The sequence below is a fragment of the Suncus etruscus genome, chromosome 12 (assembly GCF_024139225.1).
Source record: "Suncus etruscus isolate mSunEtr1 chromosome 12, mSunEtr1.pri.cur, whole genome shotgun sequence".
Lineage (NCBI taxonomy): Eukaryota > Metazoa > Chordata > Mammalia > Eulipotyphla > Soricidae > Suncus > Suncus etruscus.
Genome location: NC_064859.1, coordinates 81,318,775 through 81,335,111, shown reverse-complemented (window position 1 = coordinate 81,335,111; position 16,337 = coordinate 81,318,775). Strand labels below are relative to the sequence as shown.

Genomic DNA, 16,337 nt, shown 5'->3' with positions numbered 1-16,337 from the left:
TGTGTACACAATCACTATACTATTTCTCTAGCTCCTTAAACATTTTTTAAAAGAAGTTCGAAAATAACTGATTATAACTGTTTTATTGGGGCTGGAGTGATAGCACAGCAATAGAGTATTTGCCTTGCATGCAGCTGACCCAGGACAAACCCAGGTTTGATATTCAGCACCCCATATGGTCCCCCTGATCCTGCCAGGAACGATTTCTGAGTGCATAGTCCAGAGTAACTCCTGAGCACCACCAGGTGTGTCCCCCCAAAATAAAAACTGTTTTATTCTAAGTCCATTTTTTAAACAAATAACAAAAGTAGGTACTACAGAATACAAATTTTCACCCAATTTATAGGCTGCCTATTCGTCACCAAGTGGATCCATTCTAAACCATTTCAACCAATAAGTGCTCCCTCCCTCTCTCCATCCCTGGCTTCAGTCTTTAAAGCACCAAAAAGTTCAGTAGATGTAATTCACAAACATATCCTTCTGTTTAATATCTTAGCTTCGTTTAAACACAACTGTATGAAGATGGACAGAGAAGATGCGGTAGAGAGAACAACTGTTATGCAAACTAAAAAAATGCCTCTAGAAGTTCAAATTGTTTTCATTTCCATCTTAAGTAATTAATTCTAAACAGCCCTGACAATTATTCAACAATTATAAAAAGAAAAATAAATTGGTCATGACCAAAAACCAAAAATCTCAGTGGAAGTTTACATTCAGTTTACCCCATTGCAGTCCCAAGGGAGAAAAATAGATAAGAAGGGGTCTGCATGGAAGTGGCTCCTGGGTGATCAGGCTCATCAGAGGGCTGCGGGAGATGATCTGGTGTCTAGATAAATGTGGCATTCATGCTAGCCATCTGCCACAGGTCAGTGGGGGACAGAAGCTCAAAATCATTATCTCTAATGAATGAATATACAATGACAGTCTTGTGTATGGCAGGGATCATAGCATTCAAACATGGTTGGGGAAATTGGGCTCTGGGCATAAGCATCTCTAACCTTGAAGATGAAAATCTCTCTCTCTACCTCCAACCCTCAATACCTGAGATAAGAACAAATGCTTTCACTTGTCACCCTAGGCCCCTAGTCTTGGCTTTGCTCATAGCAGGATTGGCTTTTACAGAGTTGCTTTGAGGGAAAAGTTTTCTGATTATTCCTCCAACAGGCCTATCCATCTTGTCACATTTTAGTTTGCCCTTGTGGGTCAGGATTCTTTCTGAAATTTTCTTCTCTCTGCTCAGTGCCAAATAAACCTTAATGGATCAGAACCTGTTCTTCTAGGCACATTATACCTTTAGCTGAAATGTAACTCCCAGTTCTATACTTACTTTTATTACTTCCCAGGGTAAGTGCATAAATTACATATACACATACCTAAAATATTAACTGAGAAATTTGAATTCCGTTGAACACATATTAAGAAGCAATTCTAGATAAGGCACAAAGAATAGGAGAATGAAAAAAAGTATTTCTTGGTCTTACAAATTTCACTAAATGTAGCTTAATGCAAAAATAAATGTGTGTATAAATTATTACTTTAAAGTAGGAACTAAAACATTAAATCAGCATGGTTAAGGAACAGGAGGAAAAAAGAAGGTGCAGAATTTACACACAGTAGACATAAATTTTCCACAGGACACTTTACTTTTTTTAAAATTTTTTTTATTTGGGGCCGGGCGGTGGCGCTGGAGGTAAGGTGCCTGCCTTGCCTGCGCTAGCCTAGGACGGACCGCGGTTCGATCCCCCGGCGTCCCATATGGTCCCCCAAGAAGCCAGGAGCAACTTCTGAGCGCATAGCCAGGAGTAACCCCTGAGCGTCACAGGGTGTGGCCCAAAAAACCAAAAAAAAAAAAAAAAAAAAAATTTTTTTTATTTAAACAAATTTATTACATACATGATTGTGTTTGGGTTTCAGTCATGTAAATAACACCACCCATCACCAGTGCAACATTCCCATCACCAATATCCCAAATCTCCCTCCTCCCCACCCAACCCCCGCCTGTACTCTAGACAGGCTTTCTATTTCCCTCGTACATTCTCATTATTAGGATAGTTCAAAACGTAGTTGTTTCTCTAACTAAACTCATCCCTGTTTGTGGTGAGCTTCATGAGGTGAGCTGTAACTTCCAGCTCTTTTCTCTTTGTGTCTGAAAGTTATTATTGCAAGAATGTCTTTCATTTTTCTTAAAACCCATAGATGAGTGAGACCATTCTGCATCTTTCTCTCTCTCTCTCTGACTTATTTCACTCAGCATAATAGATTCCATGTACATCCATGTATAGGAAAATTTTATGACTTCATCTCTCCTGACAGCTGCATAATATTCCATTTAGTTTTAAAATATTGTCACCTTTATTTTGATGAGTTTCCTTCAAGGTGGGAATCATTAACTTTGTTACAGGAAGTTGTAAGGTTGTTCTACAAAAGGAAAAAGTTAAGCCACAGAAAGCTTAAGTGAAAAAAGCAAAGTCACAGAGTAAATAAGAGACAGAAAAGGTGTGGGGTGGGGAGGAGGAAGGACACTTGGGATATTGGTCATGGGAATGTTGCACTGGTGAAGGATTATATATATTAAAAAATCAAAAAAAGAAAAGATAAGGCCTCTCAATTCTTACCACAAGCTGTTTTCTTTACACTGACTGTATAGAAAGAGGAGGTACAGTAAATGGACCCCATATACACCTCAACACAGGCCCTTTGCCTGGTCTGTATTGTGAATTGGGGGACAATAAAAGAGACAGAAAAGGTAAATCTGGAACTATAATTCAGGTCCCTGAGAGTCCCTGAGAACTTGCACAGAAAATCCATTTTAAAAAGGCCAGAGAACTTTGATATGAAGGTCTAAAGAGGTGATATTACACCCTACCTGAGGAAGAATTAGAAATGGTGATGTGGGTTGGAAACACTCTCAATGTGGCCACATGGGGAAGAACAGTATGAACATCCAGGAACCATTCTCTGTAGTATGAATGGCTTCGAGCACTACCCTATGGACTCTGGGCTTGATTTCATGCATGGAATTCCAGGATACAAAATTATAAATTTAGTCCTCTCTACAAATTTAGCTATAACTAGAAATACTAGGAAAGTAGGTGGAATACTTCAGGAACGACCTTGTGTAAAAGAGATCAAAGAAAGTCCAGCAATGGATAAGGAAACCCTTGAAGTTTGATACCATCTACTTGATCACCAAGTCAAGTAGGATGCCCCAGTAGGATGTGGCACTGAACAGGAGCTCTACCTGGGGTAAATATATACATAAAGCAGCTGATAAATTCACTCAGGATTGGAGGGAGAGTTACTTGAATTCAATGCAAAATTAAATCCAAAGATTTTATTGGTTGGTCTTGACCTTCTGGAGAGAGATGTGATGAAGCCAGTGGCTGGACAGCAGTGTCTCCCCAACATACACACTCACACACACACACACACACACACACACACACACACACACTTTGCCACACCAGCTGATGTTCAGGGATTTCTCATGGCTTTGAACTTAGAATCGGGGCTGGAGAGATAGCATGAAGGTAGAGCATTTACCTTGCATGCAGAAGGACAGTGATTTGAATCCAGGCATCCCATATGGTCCCCCGAGCCTGCCAGGAGTGATTTCTGAGTGTAGAGCCAGGAAAAAAAGAACTTAGAATCACTCCTGTGCTGCTCAGGGGACATATGGGATATTGAGGATAAAACTTGGTTGGCCTCATGTAAGACTGCTATCTCTCTGGCCCCAGTAGAGTCCCTTTTAAGATGAGAGTAGGTGGATGCAGCAGGTAATGCACTTGCCTTGCATGCTATAGACTAGGGTTTGATCCCTGGCACTTTATATGGTCCTCAGAGCACTTATAGGCATGTTTCTGAGCACTGCCAGGTATGGGCCCCCCCAAAAAAGGAGGACAAGCAACCCTAGTATTTCATTTATGTGAAACAAAAAAATCATTTGTGATTGCATATAATCATCATGCATTAATAATTTTCACACACTCTAAAGATAATGCTGTTAGTTTGCCTAAAAGATCCTATTAATATCTTAAGTATTTTATCTCATTTTACATTACAGTGTAATTAATTAAATATGTGTGTGCTATTGCTTTTGTTTTATCTCCAGATCACAAAAGTGTGGATCATGTCTCAAATGGAATAATGCTGTGTTAATGGCAAACATTATAATTAAAGAAAGGTCATAAGTGAATGAATAAATAAAAGTATGCATCAATATAAAAACAACTTTATTTGTAGTAAAGTATGCACACACTCTGATGATTTTGTTCAAGTGCTTATAAACATGATTAATAAATAAAATGTTACATTCAGATTGGAGTTTGGGGAGGGGGATTCACTCACCCTTTTTACTAACAAGAAGTTAGTTACAGTGTCAAGATGTCATTTTCTATCAGTTTGTTGGCATTTTTCCTAAATGTAAAGGAACATTTTAGAACACACTTAAAAAAGCACATGGGATGTATGCTGGGAGCAGGGGTGGAGAGAGGACAATACTGGTGGTGGGAATGTCCCTGATTCATTGTCACTATGTACCTTAAATATTGCTGTGAAAGATTAGTAATTGACTTTAGTCACAATAAAAATTAATTTAAAAAATTATTTTCTTTTGGGGAATTAATAAATTGTATCCCTAAATGCAAAAAATGCAGAAAAAAGTAAACCAAAAGAAACATAACTCAAAGTTAAACCTTTGTAGCAAAAAAAAAAAAGGTTATACTGATGTTATACTTATGCCAATGACTTTTTTACACTACATATAAAGTTAGTGACAAATATTGTGCATATAGAGAAAGAAGGCAAGAGGAAAAAAGCAAACTTCCTTTAGGAACTAAAACTAGAGGCCAATAAATATTATCAGTAGAAACATGAATAAACGGGCTTCTAGTAAACATGAAGCATCCCAGAGGGAAAAGTTTCCAATATATTTTGTGTGCACTGCTGAAAAGCCATTCTGCAGGCAACAGCCTTCTTCAAATATTGGTTGTGATTACTCTGTAAACTGTGATATAAGGAGATACCCACTAGACCATTAATACCATAAGCAGGGATGTGACCATATGAAAACAAAAGTTTACACATAGTGACCCCAGGCATTGGTCATCACAGTTAGAAATCAACAGTGTATCTCCTGCCATTGATTTAGAATTTGAAGAACTATCAAAATTGTGGTCATTCGGCTTTTTTTTTTTTTTTTGGTTTTTGGGTCACACCCTGCTGCACTCAGGGGTTACTCCTGGCCCTGCACTCAGAACTCGCTCCTGGCAGGCTCAAGGGACTATATGGAATGCCGGGAATTGAACCAGGGTTCAGCCTGTGTTGGCCACATGCAAGGCAAACACCCTACCTCTGCAATCGCTCTGGCCCCATTTGGCTATTTTATACTTGTTGAAAGAATCATCCTTCAAGCTTTGAAAAAAAGACCTGATTTAAATATTTCTTCAAAACAGGGATCATGGAAGTAAGATTATTTCTATTATTTCAAACAGTGTACTCAGTAATTTACAGTTTGGCAGTATTTTGAAAGCTTGCACTTATCAAGTTAGGGGACAGAATATCCTTTCTTGCATGTATCTACTCATGTTGAAAACAATATACTTTCTTAAGAAGTCTGGATTTTGGTACACCTTTAAACAATTTCTTGATTATTTCTTTTACGTTATAAAAAAAACTAATGCTGTGATATTTTAAAACTATATCTTAATGCAATAACAGTGGGGGGAAATACCTTTGAAAGCTAAATGCTATCAAAGAGCCGATGCAAAATCCCTTGGCAAGTTGCAACGTCGAGACTACCAGAAACATTTATCTAGCTGGTATGAAGAGGGGGGCGGGTACAAAATTACTGTTTATTGTTGTTTCTTGTTCTACCTTGAGACCAGTTGCCAGGGAAACACCTGTTAGAGAAGGCAGTTCCATATCCTCTAAGCTCAATACAGAACTGGGTGCACAATAGTCACTCAGAAATACATCATTAAATACACAGGTAAATGGACCATCCAGAGACTCCTGCACTAATAGCCTCTGATAATCTGATCACAAAAATAAAACATCTTCCATTTTTCTAACATTTCTAATCTCCGGGCCCTCTTTAGTATACCGGTTTCTAAAATGAGCACACCAGGCTCTCTTTAAAAATCTCTCAATGGCCCACTCTCTGTGTCCCTTTGCTCACTCCCAAAACAAAGTTACCCAGCATCTTTCAGGCACTCGAGTGGAACAAGAAAGAATTTTCCTGAGAACTGCACTTCTAGCATGGTCTCTGGAAAGTAGTTTTAATCAATCCCAACTCATTGCAGATTCATTAAGACATTCTTTTGTTCACGCATGTTGTTGCATGCTATGGAGGTGAGTTTGGGGGAATATGATCCTCAAATTTTGTTTCTTTAGACTTTGAGGAATGAAATGGCCGCTTTTATACTTCTGAAATGGATTAATTCTTTCAAATATCAACAATCTGTATTGTGTTCTACAACAAGTCAACACTAACCTTCCTGATCTATAGCTCCTAGAACCCTTAGTTTTGTACACTGAAAAATTGTATCAACTATTTCTCCTTTTTTAAAAAAAAATTTTGGGTGATAGGACTTTCTTTTGGCTCTGCACTCAGGAATTACTCCTGTTAGTGCTTGGGGTCCATATGGGATGTTGGGAATAGAATCCAGGTCAGACACCTGTAAAAAAAAAAAAAGTGTCTTACTCATTTTTACTATCTATTCAGACTCTTCATTTAGATGTACCCTGTTCCTGGAAGCTTTGGAAAAATTAAAACAGGGACACAAGAACAAAACATTTAGTCTCTTGAAAGCCTCCAGGACAGACGGCTGGCTATACATAGGCTCAAATTCCTCAAATCATTCAGAGCCTAGTTGCTCATATTGGGGCCAAACCAAAGATCATAAAAAAAGACAATATATGGTTGTCATTGATTTGGAGAGATCAGATTTGAGGGAGAAGTCTATGCATATAACTACCATGGAGCAGAAGGCATTCCCCAGAAGCCACTCTATGAAATAAATAGATGTTAGTGAGGCTTTCCTTGGGAAGTCCTTAATGTAGCATCTGGAATTCTCCTTACTAGACTTCAATTCTATTCCCTACAATCCAATTTGCATACATCAATTCAAAGTGGCATATTTTTTCAAAGCAAAGACTGATCATTTACATCTTTATTATAGAAGTTTATAGTTTTTCATAATTACCAAAATAGATAAAACCAGTTCCCTTCCTAAGGTATAAAAGATATTCTCCACAATCAGCAGCAATCCTTCCCAGATTCCCAGTTGGTGGCACACATACTCTGGACATATCCCCAAAGATGCCTCTGTAACATCTTCCTATGATATCCTTGGTCTTTGTGATAATTCATCCAGCTAGTTCCTATGGATCCCTCAGCATTGAGCTACAAAGTCCTCTTTGATGCACACTTGCTAAAATATTTTCCCAAGGTACCCAGCATGCATCCAGCATGTTCAGCCAGAAAGCCCAAGGGCCAAAGCTGAGGCCATCACATCCTCTCCATTTGGAAATACTGTGACAGCATATATTTTCCTCATAAAACACAGTACAAAATGAAAGCAGTTGTTATAGCTTACAAGATGACAAGGGATAATTATACCCTGTGATTGGTGGTCAGATGTTTGGAGGTTGACCCGGTCACTTGCTAGCCTGGTGACATTCTCTGTCACCTGTCCTACCTCATGATTCAGATTGTATCCAGTGTTGGCTGTGGAAAGGAGTTATTACACAGACTTATTATTTAACTTATAGCATCAAAAGTCTCACATACTAAAATCAATGTATAGACAGAACTATATTCCTTGCAGAAGCTCTTAAAGAAAAATCTATTTCCATGTCTTTCCTGCTTCTAGAAACTTCCCACTTTCATTGGCCCATTTCTCTGTATCACCTTTCACTTATAAGGGATCTTGTGATTCATTGAGCAAGCTCCAATAACTCAGAATTATCTTTCCATTTCATGATCCTTAATTACATCTGCAAAGAATCTTTAGGTATGTGAGACAATACAGTCACAAGATTAGGACTTTGTGTATGGCTGACTCCATGAGTCTTGTAAACTGACTACCAACCTGCTTCAACACACTACAGAAAAAATACACATCATGAACTGTCGAGCTTTCTTGAAGTAATCTGAATCATAAATGGTAAAATTAAGACTTAAAGAGCATCTCCAGTAGTGTGGTTATTGGTCCATTTTCAATTATGATTGCCTCCAGAGCAAATCTGCACAATAGAATGTTCATGAATTGAAAAGCTCTACCCACTGTACTATCACTTTACACTGGATCCATGTTTTTAAAATGGGAATCTTACAAAGTTATTCAAGGAAACCCTAATAATTTCATCATAGGATGATCTGAACAAAGGCTGACCTTTCTTCAAGCACATACTTACAAATCAACCTTTTTTGATATAGTATATATTCAGTGCTCCCTTTCTCATTCTAAATCCCTTCTAGAATCCCTAAACTCAAACCAGAGTCTTTCTGCTCCCTTTATTAGAGGAAAGGCACTTCTAACCTTCAGGATCAGTTTCTGAGCAGTAAAAGCAGCGCACACAGCCTTCAGCATTTGTCCTAGGCAGACCAAGTAGTGCTCACAGTGATTCAAAGTCATAGTCCCCAGCTGAGGACCCAGAATTGATTCTGTGAGCTTCACATTTGGATTCAACTTAGATGTGCTGTAATAGCAGCTTCACCATTGCCTGATTAGGACCCTGTATTTGTTCTCTACAGTTCATTACCTGCAGCCAGAATATGTCCTCATCTCTCTAGCCAAACTAATGGGGATTTATATAGAGGGAGGCACTTGTCTTTTAGAAGATGCTCAAGCATATCTATTCCTCTTCCTCAAATCTCAACTTCTAGCACTCCCTCTCTCCAGGAGGGATGATGTGATGTTACTGCATTTGGGGCAAAGAGGAAAGCACAAGGGAATCCTCTTCCCACCTGATGTACCAGGACTAACTGCACAAAGAGAGCTTGGATGTTTTTGTAGGGTCATGTCTCATTGTCTGCAGTCCTGAACTAGCTTTGTAAATAACCAGGCTCCTGCTTAGTCTACTGTCCTGAGTGATCATTTTCTGTATGGGGTCTGCCCTTCCTAATGCCTTATTGTCAGCTTCTCTCTTTTCTGGGGACAAAAAAACAAGCTTGTGAATGCAGAAATTGCATCTGATTCTCTCTTACTTCTCTCACCTGGGAACCACATCTCAAAGATCTACTTTCCTCATCTACAAAAGGTAGATAATAATAAGTCGTTCAAGGCTCCCTACGATGAGTAAATAAAAGAAAAAACAAATAACTTAGTGTGTTGCTTAACAGAGAGCAGGTGATTGAAAATGGAAAGGTGTACTATTGTGGTGATCATTATTATGCATGTTGGCATCATTTTACTTGGATGTTTCTTTTGAAGGAAGGAGCCTGGAACATGAGAGAGTTGGTTCTGGAATTAACTGTGGTGCTGGTCCTCCACTGTGTCTCTAAGAAACATGCTGGCAATGGCCACAACTTTCCTCACTTACTACTCACCAGTGATAATCCCTGTAAGAGTAGGATTAACCTTGTCTGTGCCCTCTCACTGCCAGGCCATATGCCCCCAAGTGACAGCTGTGTGACAGCCAATACTGGGGAAACAGTTTTCTTCAACCCAAATTTGACAAACATTCATTTCTTCTGTCTGTCCTACTTTGGGCCATCTGTCAGTGTGGCATGGGGCCCTGGCTGGATCAGTAAGATGCTGTGGTGAGGCCACCCAGAAAGACTCAAGAAGAACTATTCAGTGATTAAGAATCCAAGAGAGGCAGACTCAAATGGCCCACACTTTCCTTCCAGGAGTCAGAGCCATGTTCTTCCACCAAGAACCTGGTTTCCACAGTGTACTCAGCTCCTGGATCTGTCTCTCTCAGACAAAAGGATTACCATAGTAACATAGAGTAGAGTGAGTTACTCATTCACAAGCTTACAAAGCTCCCAGACATCTTGTTTTGATGTAGATTCAGATGATCTGGGGTGGTGCCTACAGTTCTTACCTTTTATAAGCAGTTGACTAATTCCAATGCTAATTCCAAGAATATCCAAATCAAAGTTATAAAGGATGCCTGAGCTTCTTCAGAAAGCTTCTTGCTACTTAGTAAATAGGACATCCATAGTAATCTGAGCTCATTGGAAGATTAAGGTGACAGGTCAATGAAGGGCCTCCTAATCAAACATTCAAGAATTTGCAAACCCCTGTCATGTCAGGTAATAAACCTGAAAAGGTTAAAAGCCAGACTCTTTTTTTATAGCTCCAAAAACAAGTTCAGAAGAGATGCTTAACAAAGTGGAAGTCTGATTCATGGGAAAATTATTCCATATGACCACACCCCTATCTTCTAAATGCCCGCAAAGTGGACTTCTGGGGAGTGCTGGAAGGCTTTTTTTTTTTAGTCGGAAGCAAATATGTAAAAGAGAACCCCAAAATTTAACTCCTATTCACTTAGCCTCGGGCTGCAAATGGAGTTCGTTTGGGATGTACCTGGAAGTGTCTCCTTGCGAGGCAGTGGGAAAGTGCATGTACTTGCCTGGAAGTGGTTTACTATGAGCAATTTCCCAAATCGGCTTTGGCAGTCCAGAACTTCTGGGAGATGTCAGACCGTGACATCAATCCACCCAAATTGCTTTTGAAGATGGAATGCTCAAGATCTCATAATTCTTCTTTAATTGTTAAGGAACTAATTAAACCCATAGCATCTCTGTTCGCTGAGTTTTATGATGTTAATTTCACTACTGGACAAGCTAAGTCAGGCATATGCGGACTCCACTGTGGGCTTCTGGCTCCTGACAAAAGGCGTTAATGAACACAGTGCCTGTACCCGCAGAATCCCAAATGATTTACCAACCGTTTGTTGCCAGGTCCCACAGGGCCAAGGCCTGGTAGCTGAACATCCATGTCTCCACCTGGTTCAATACAGCCCTTCCGATGCAAGCACAGATGTACTCATGGGTGTCTCGGTAGGTACATATGTGTGTGCAGTACACACAACAAACACAGACCACCAGGCTGGCTGCAGATAAACAAACACATGTACAATTCAGAATCTGTTTACAGTTCTCTTTGAATTGTTGATAATGCCTTTATTTTAATTGAAATATGAGTCTTAATTATAGTCATTAGTGACACTGGGCACAGGATCATATACATCCCATTGGGTCTGTCTGCCTTTTCTGAGTTTCCCCAGACAGACTCAGATGAGACCCCCAAGAGTGAACTGAACCTTTCATACATAGCACAAGTGCTTCACCCAGACGGTGTACCCTGGAAACTCAAGGGTTCCCACAGGATGGGTAATGAGAGATTCCTGCACTCGGCTGCCCCACTCCCACCCTGGCTAAAGCAGGAGGGTGATGACACTCTTTGAACTGATAAATACTTGAAGAGCCAAAGAGCTCCCTGGCTTATGAGGAAAGTGGCAGAGTCAGAATGAAAACCACTAGCACTTAACTTCTAGTAGCCTGCGATAATGGGGTAGAATGGAACTGAGAATCCTTGAAGGAATTCAGTGTTTCCATTTCCATACAGTAAAGGAATCTATGATCTGTAGGGGGCAGGGACATGGATTCACTCAATAGCACACTAAGAAGTTCTCGTCTAGTGATTTTGGAATCAGGCCTCCTACTTACTGGTCTAGGGTTTGTTAGGCAAATATTAAGAACACTTCCAAGATTTGGAAGCCATGCCCTGCCTATTCTGTTAAAGAATAACAGAACTTCTCTAGACTAGAGATAACCCCCAGCAGCCCTCAAAACAGCGAGATGATATGTCTTCAGGAAGATTATGTAGGGGTGAAGACGTATCCCAAATGCAGGGAGATACAATTAGAAAGGTGAACGCCATGTCTTTCCACAGAGACATTTCTGTTTCCCACAGGAAGGAAAAACTGCGCAAACACACATCCATTATCATATTCTCTTTCTTGTTTCTCTTGCAACCAAATGGAATGTTTTTCAATCCCAAGATTCTAAGTGTCTGAAACTTGTACTCAACCCACAATTTATTTTTCTGAAACTCATACCTAGTCATCAGAAAAACAAAAAAAGAAAAGAAAAAGAGGGACCAGAGTGATAGTGATAGGGAACTTGCTTTGTATGATGCTAACCAAGGTTCAATCCCAGGCATCCCATATCATCCCTGGTGTCTGCCAGAAGCAATTTCTTTGTGCACATTCAGGAGTCACCCACTGAACATCACCAGGTATGGCAACTCCCCCTCCAAAAAAAATAAGAAAAAGAAAAAGGTGCCAGAGGCTTCATCTATTCATATAATTGCTTCCAGGTGGAAGAAAACCCTCATGAATTATGTACTTTTGGCTGCTGAGTTCCAAGGCCAACTGTTATCCCTTCCTTGGTGGCCAGGTCCCTGGTCTCATGGGAAGACTCTAGCTCAGAGAAAGGCGCCAACACCATCCTTAGAGGAGGAGGCTAGGTCCAACCACAATCCATAGCAATCAGCCTGCAAGCTGTGCAGAGAGATTTCCCACACCCAAGGGACAAGAGCCAGCATCAGCTGTCAGTCTATTTCTGAAGAGGAAGGAACCGTAAAGGGACAATAGCCAAAAGGGGTTGGGGGTTGGGGGAGGAAGACAATCACCAGAAGGTGGAGCTCTACCTTAAGCCTGGCAGACCAGAAAGGGATACAGACTCCAGGAGACAAATACAGGAGGATTCAGAACTGGTAGGTGTCTGGAGATATAATGAAATAATAATAAAAACAAAAGCTACAAATACCATAAAATATCTTTCTAGAATAATTTTATGTCACTGATGGTAAGAGAAAAAGATTGATCCATAACTCACCTATGGGATTATGGGATGCATAGAGTATCAGCTTGGTGTCTTCCTGATGCGTCCGCAAGGGGAATGGTTTCCTCCTGGCAATGGTCAGTAGAACTCTCCCTAAAAAAAAAGAGGAGAGGTCAGTAGAACCCTCCCTAAAAAAAGAGGAGACCATCAGGGATTTTATTTTCAGTGTGGCTGACTGCACTATTGCCCAAACTTAAGATTTGCGATTCAGAAACCAAATAGAGCCCTCGACTCTCTCTGTCATTTTCTAAATGTGTGATCATGGCTCTGAGCCCTGGAATCATCACAAGATCTTCCTCTCAGGCTGGAAAGGTAATGCAAGGGTAAAGGCACTTGCCTTGTTGTGGCTGACCCAGGTTTGCTCCTTGTACTACATATGGTCCCACAAGTACTGCCATGAGTAACCCTTGAGCACTGAACCAGAAGTTAGCTCTTAACACCACTGAATGTGACCCCAACACCCCCCAAAAGTCTCTCCCACTTAGGCTCATTTTTTATCATTACAGGCCCAGGTATAAATACTTGTAAAAATCAGTGCCTGGATAGGAATGTCCCTTGTCTTCCTGACTGTACCCCAAGGAGCTTCCTCTTGGTGAACATCACAGACTTGAAATGGGAAGGACTTAGGCCTGTAAAACAACATGATGTAGTCATGATTTTATAAACATGGCTTAACCAGAGACCCCAGACAAGGCAGGAATAGGGCAAGGGCTGAATGGCAAGAACAAGAGTGGAAAAGCAAGTCTTCCTATGAGGTCAGAGGGCAGAGACACTCTCATAGTTGCCAAGTTCTCAAAAAAAAAAAGACAACTCGTTTTTAGAATTATTAATGGTCCTTATCAAGCACTGAATAAGAGACTGCCTCCCTATTACATTGAACACTTAATATGACCTCCTCAGGGAGCCTACAATAGCTGCCTTCCATGAAATTCCCACTGGGTCTTTCTCGCCCCTCATTCAGGGACTATAGGAGCCAGACAGCAAGACCACCCTCTTCTCCCTAGACAAAAGACTAATCTTTGAAGGGCTTCAGGGACCACACAAGGAGGTGGCCTGTTGCGTACATGAAGTCCATATCTTTTAGAGGTAAAACTATCTGTATCATCTTTTGGGGACACCATATGAAGGAAAAACAGAGTCCTACAAGCTGGGGGTGGGGGGAGTCTGACTCCCATCTCTCCCTACCCAGCTCTCCCATTCACAGATACTTATGTATATGCCTATATTTTTGGCAGAAATACTTGCTCTGTGCTTCCTGAAGTAGCAGCATTAGGCACCCAGGCTGGCTTCTATTTTGTAGTCAGATTGTAGTCAGAGATGCACATGATCCCTGAGGAGAAACCTGAGTGGGGTACCATCAATGTCTGGACATCATCTCCCCCACAGTTGGCACTGCCTAGAAGTAAAATCTACACACATCGGATTGCTGAGCTATATCCTAGCCATGTCACCATGTCACTCTTCACTTTGGCAGACTGGGCTGTTTGCTGAAACTTCTGCTTCTTCCAAAGTTGAATTGAAAATCGCTTGGAACTCTTCAGTTGTAGTGATCCAAGGTATTTGATTTTGAATTGGTTGTGTGTGTGTGTGTGTGTGTGTGTACTTTTGTTTGCTGCCTGCAATGAGCCTTAAGGCTATGTATAAAGTGCCATAGGTTCTGTAGATATTGTGTCTCCTCCCCCCACCCCCACCCCCCGGCTGTGTATGGAGGGAGTCTAGGACTGTCAGTCTAGATGACAAGTGAAGACAGATCTTTCCTCCAGACCTAAGAGGAGCTTCTCAGACTGACAGCGCTTTGGAGAAACCCACACTGTCCATTTTTGTGCAATTTTCTCCTTTATTTCTAAAAACATAAAAGCTTCCAGGCTCCCAGAAGCCACTGGTGACCCAATCTGATTCAACATTCTGGGAGGAATCCTGTTGACTCAAAAAAGAAGAGGTCCACTTGACTTAAAAAAATAGTTGAGGTAAGGAAGCCATTGTGTGGCCCCAGTATGCTGTGAGAGGGCTGCAAGGGAATAAACATAGCTGACATCTGGTCCCCCATTCTGGAAAAGGCCCCAATGCTCTAGACATGCATTTTCTCAGGTAGCACTTAAGCATTTCCTGGAGGCCTGACATGCATATAGCTGTGAACAAGAGGGATGGTTTATCTTTCCTCTTGGGGCTTCTCATCAATGAGGAGACAGATGGTAAGCAAATCAGGCTCTGAAGACCCAGGGGAAAGTGGCCGGTTTTGTGGTGGACAGATGAAACAACTGATAATAGCTGCTTGAGAAGATAAGGGTGGTGAGGCAAAGAGGTTGCTGGAACACACAGGAGGAGGCCAGTTCCTCCTGGAATGGAAGCTCAGGAAGGTTTCAAAGATAAGAGGAACCCCAGTATCATCTGGAAAGCCACAGTTTCCAGACCAGATCTCTGCCTTCAAATCCCAGATCTGTTACGTAATCAGCTGTTGGAATTTAATTTACTTGGCCAAGAATGCCATCTTTCTCAGCTCTCTGCTTAAATGGGAATGCATCCACTCTGGTATCTAATTGTGATCTGGGAGTTGAATGAGACAGTTCAGTAGTAATGCTGGAATAGAGAGGCCATCCATAAATGTGCAATTTTATCACTGTTATTATATGAGAGGTGAGTTGAGATAGGAGATTTCCAGGAAGAGATCATGGAGAAAGAGGCAATCTGTACTGTGCCCAGAATAGGACCTTTGGGTCCTCATTGTCCTCTCTGTGAAATAAGTGGATTCATGGATTGAGGCCAAGATCTCTTTCCACTCTAAAATGCTCTTATTCTGTTATGCGCTGGCATATTGAAACCTATAACCAACCACACAGAGTAACTACTTTTTTCCTGGGCTTCTTATTTCCTATATTTATGCAGTTCAAAGTCCTTCAGAAAGAATACTTTATTAAGAGCAAAGATACCTAAGTCACAAGTGTGGTGGCAAGAGAAGACCCCATGTTCCTCCTAGCTTAGAGGCTGACACTGCGTGTTCACAGAACCGCCAAGTTCATGTTCAGACTCAGTCTGCATCTCCACCAACTCATTCACCACTAAAAATACAGGTGCCCAACAGAAGTGTTGACAGATCATCATAACATGTTTTCAGATTCAGGCGGCATGTGGTTTCAATACACTCCTTTGTGCTTCTGACACTGTGGTCGACACTTCATTGTCTGCCTTTCAACAGAATCCTTCCTCTAGAGTTCTTGCCAACTGGCCAAAGCATACAAATGTAACTACATGTTGACTGTTTGTCCTCTGACTTCTGTAAGGTTGTAAGGAAAAGACTTGCTCCTCGTTTTCTGTCTTTTCCATCAGCATCAAGTGCCTACCTGAGACAAAGACACTGAGCATCAGTCCAGAATCCTTGATGCTGTGTTCAGTAATTAACCAGTAATCCAGCACCATGCATTCTACCTCCCTGGCACCTCCCATGTGAATCCTGTGACTTATTGAACCATTCATCACA

At 41.0% G+C, this 16,337-nt stretch overlaps 1 long non-coding RNA gene and 1 other non-coding gene across 2 annotated transcripts in view; one reads left to right on the top strand and one right to left on the bottom strand.

Annotated features, from left to right (window-relative positions):
• LOC126024448 (uncharacterized) overlaps positions 1-16,337 on the bottom strand; it is a 601,864-nt gene that overhangs the window by 486,151 nt on the left and 99,376 nt on the right. The window lies entirely within an intron of this gene.
• LOC126024847 (small nucleolar RNA SNORA51) lies at positions 2,599-2,731 on the top strand. The gene has a single exon (XR_007500945.1). It is a non-coding gene; the product is annotated as a small nucleolar RNA SNORA51 (small nucleolar RNA).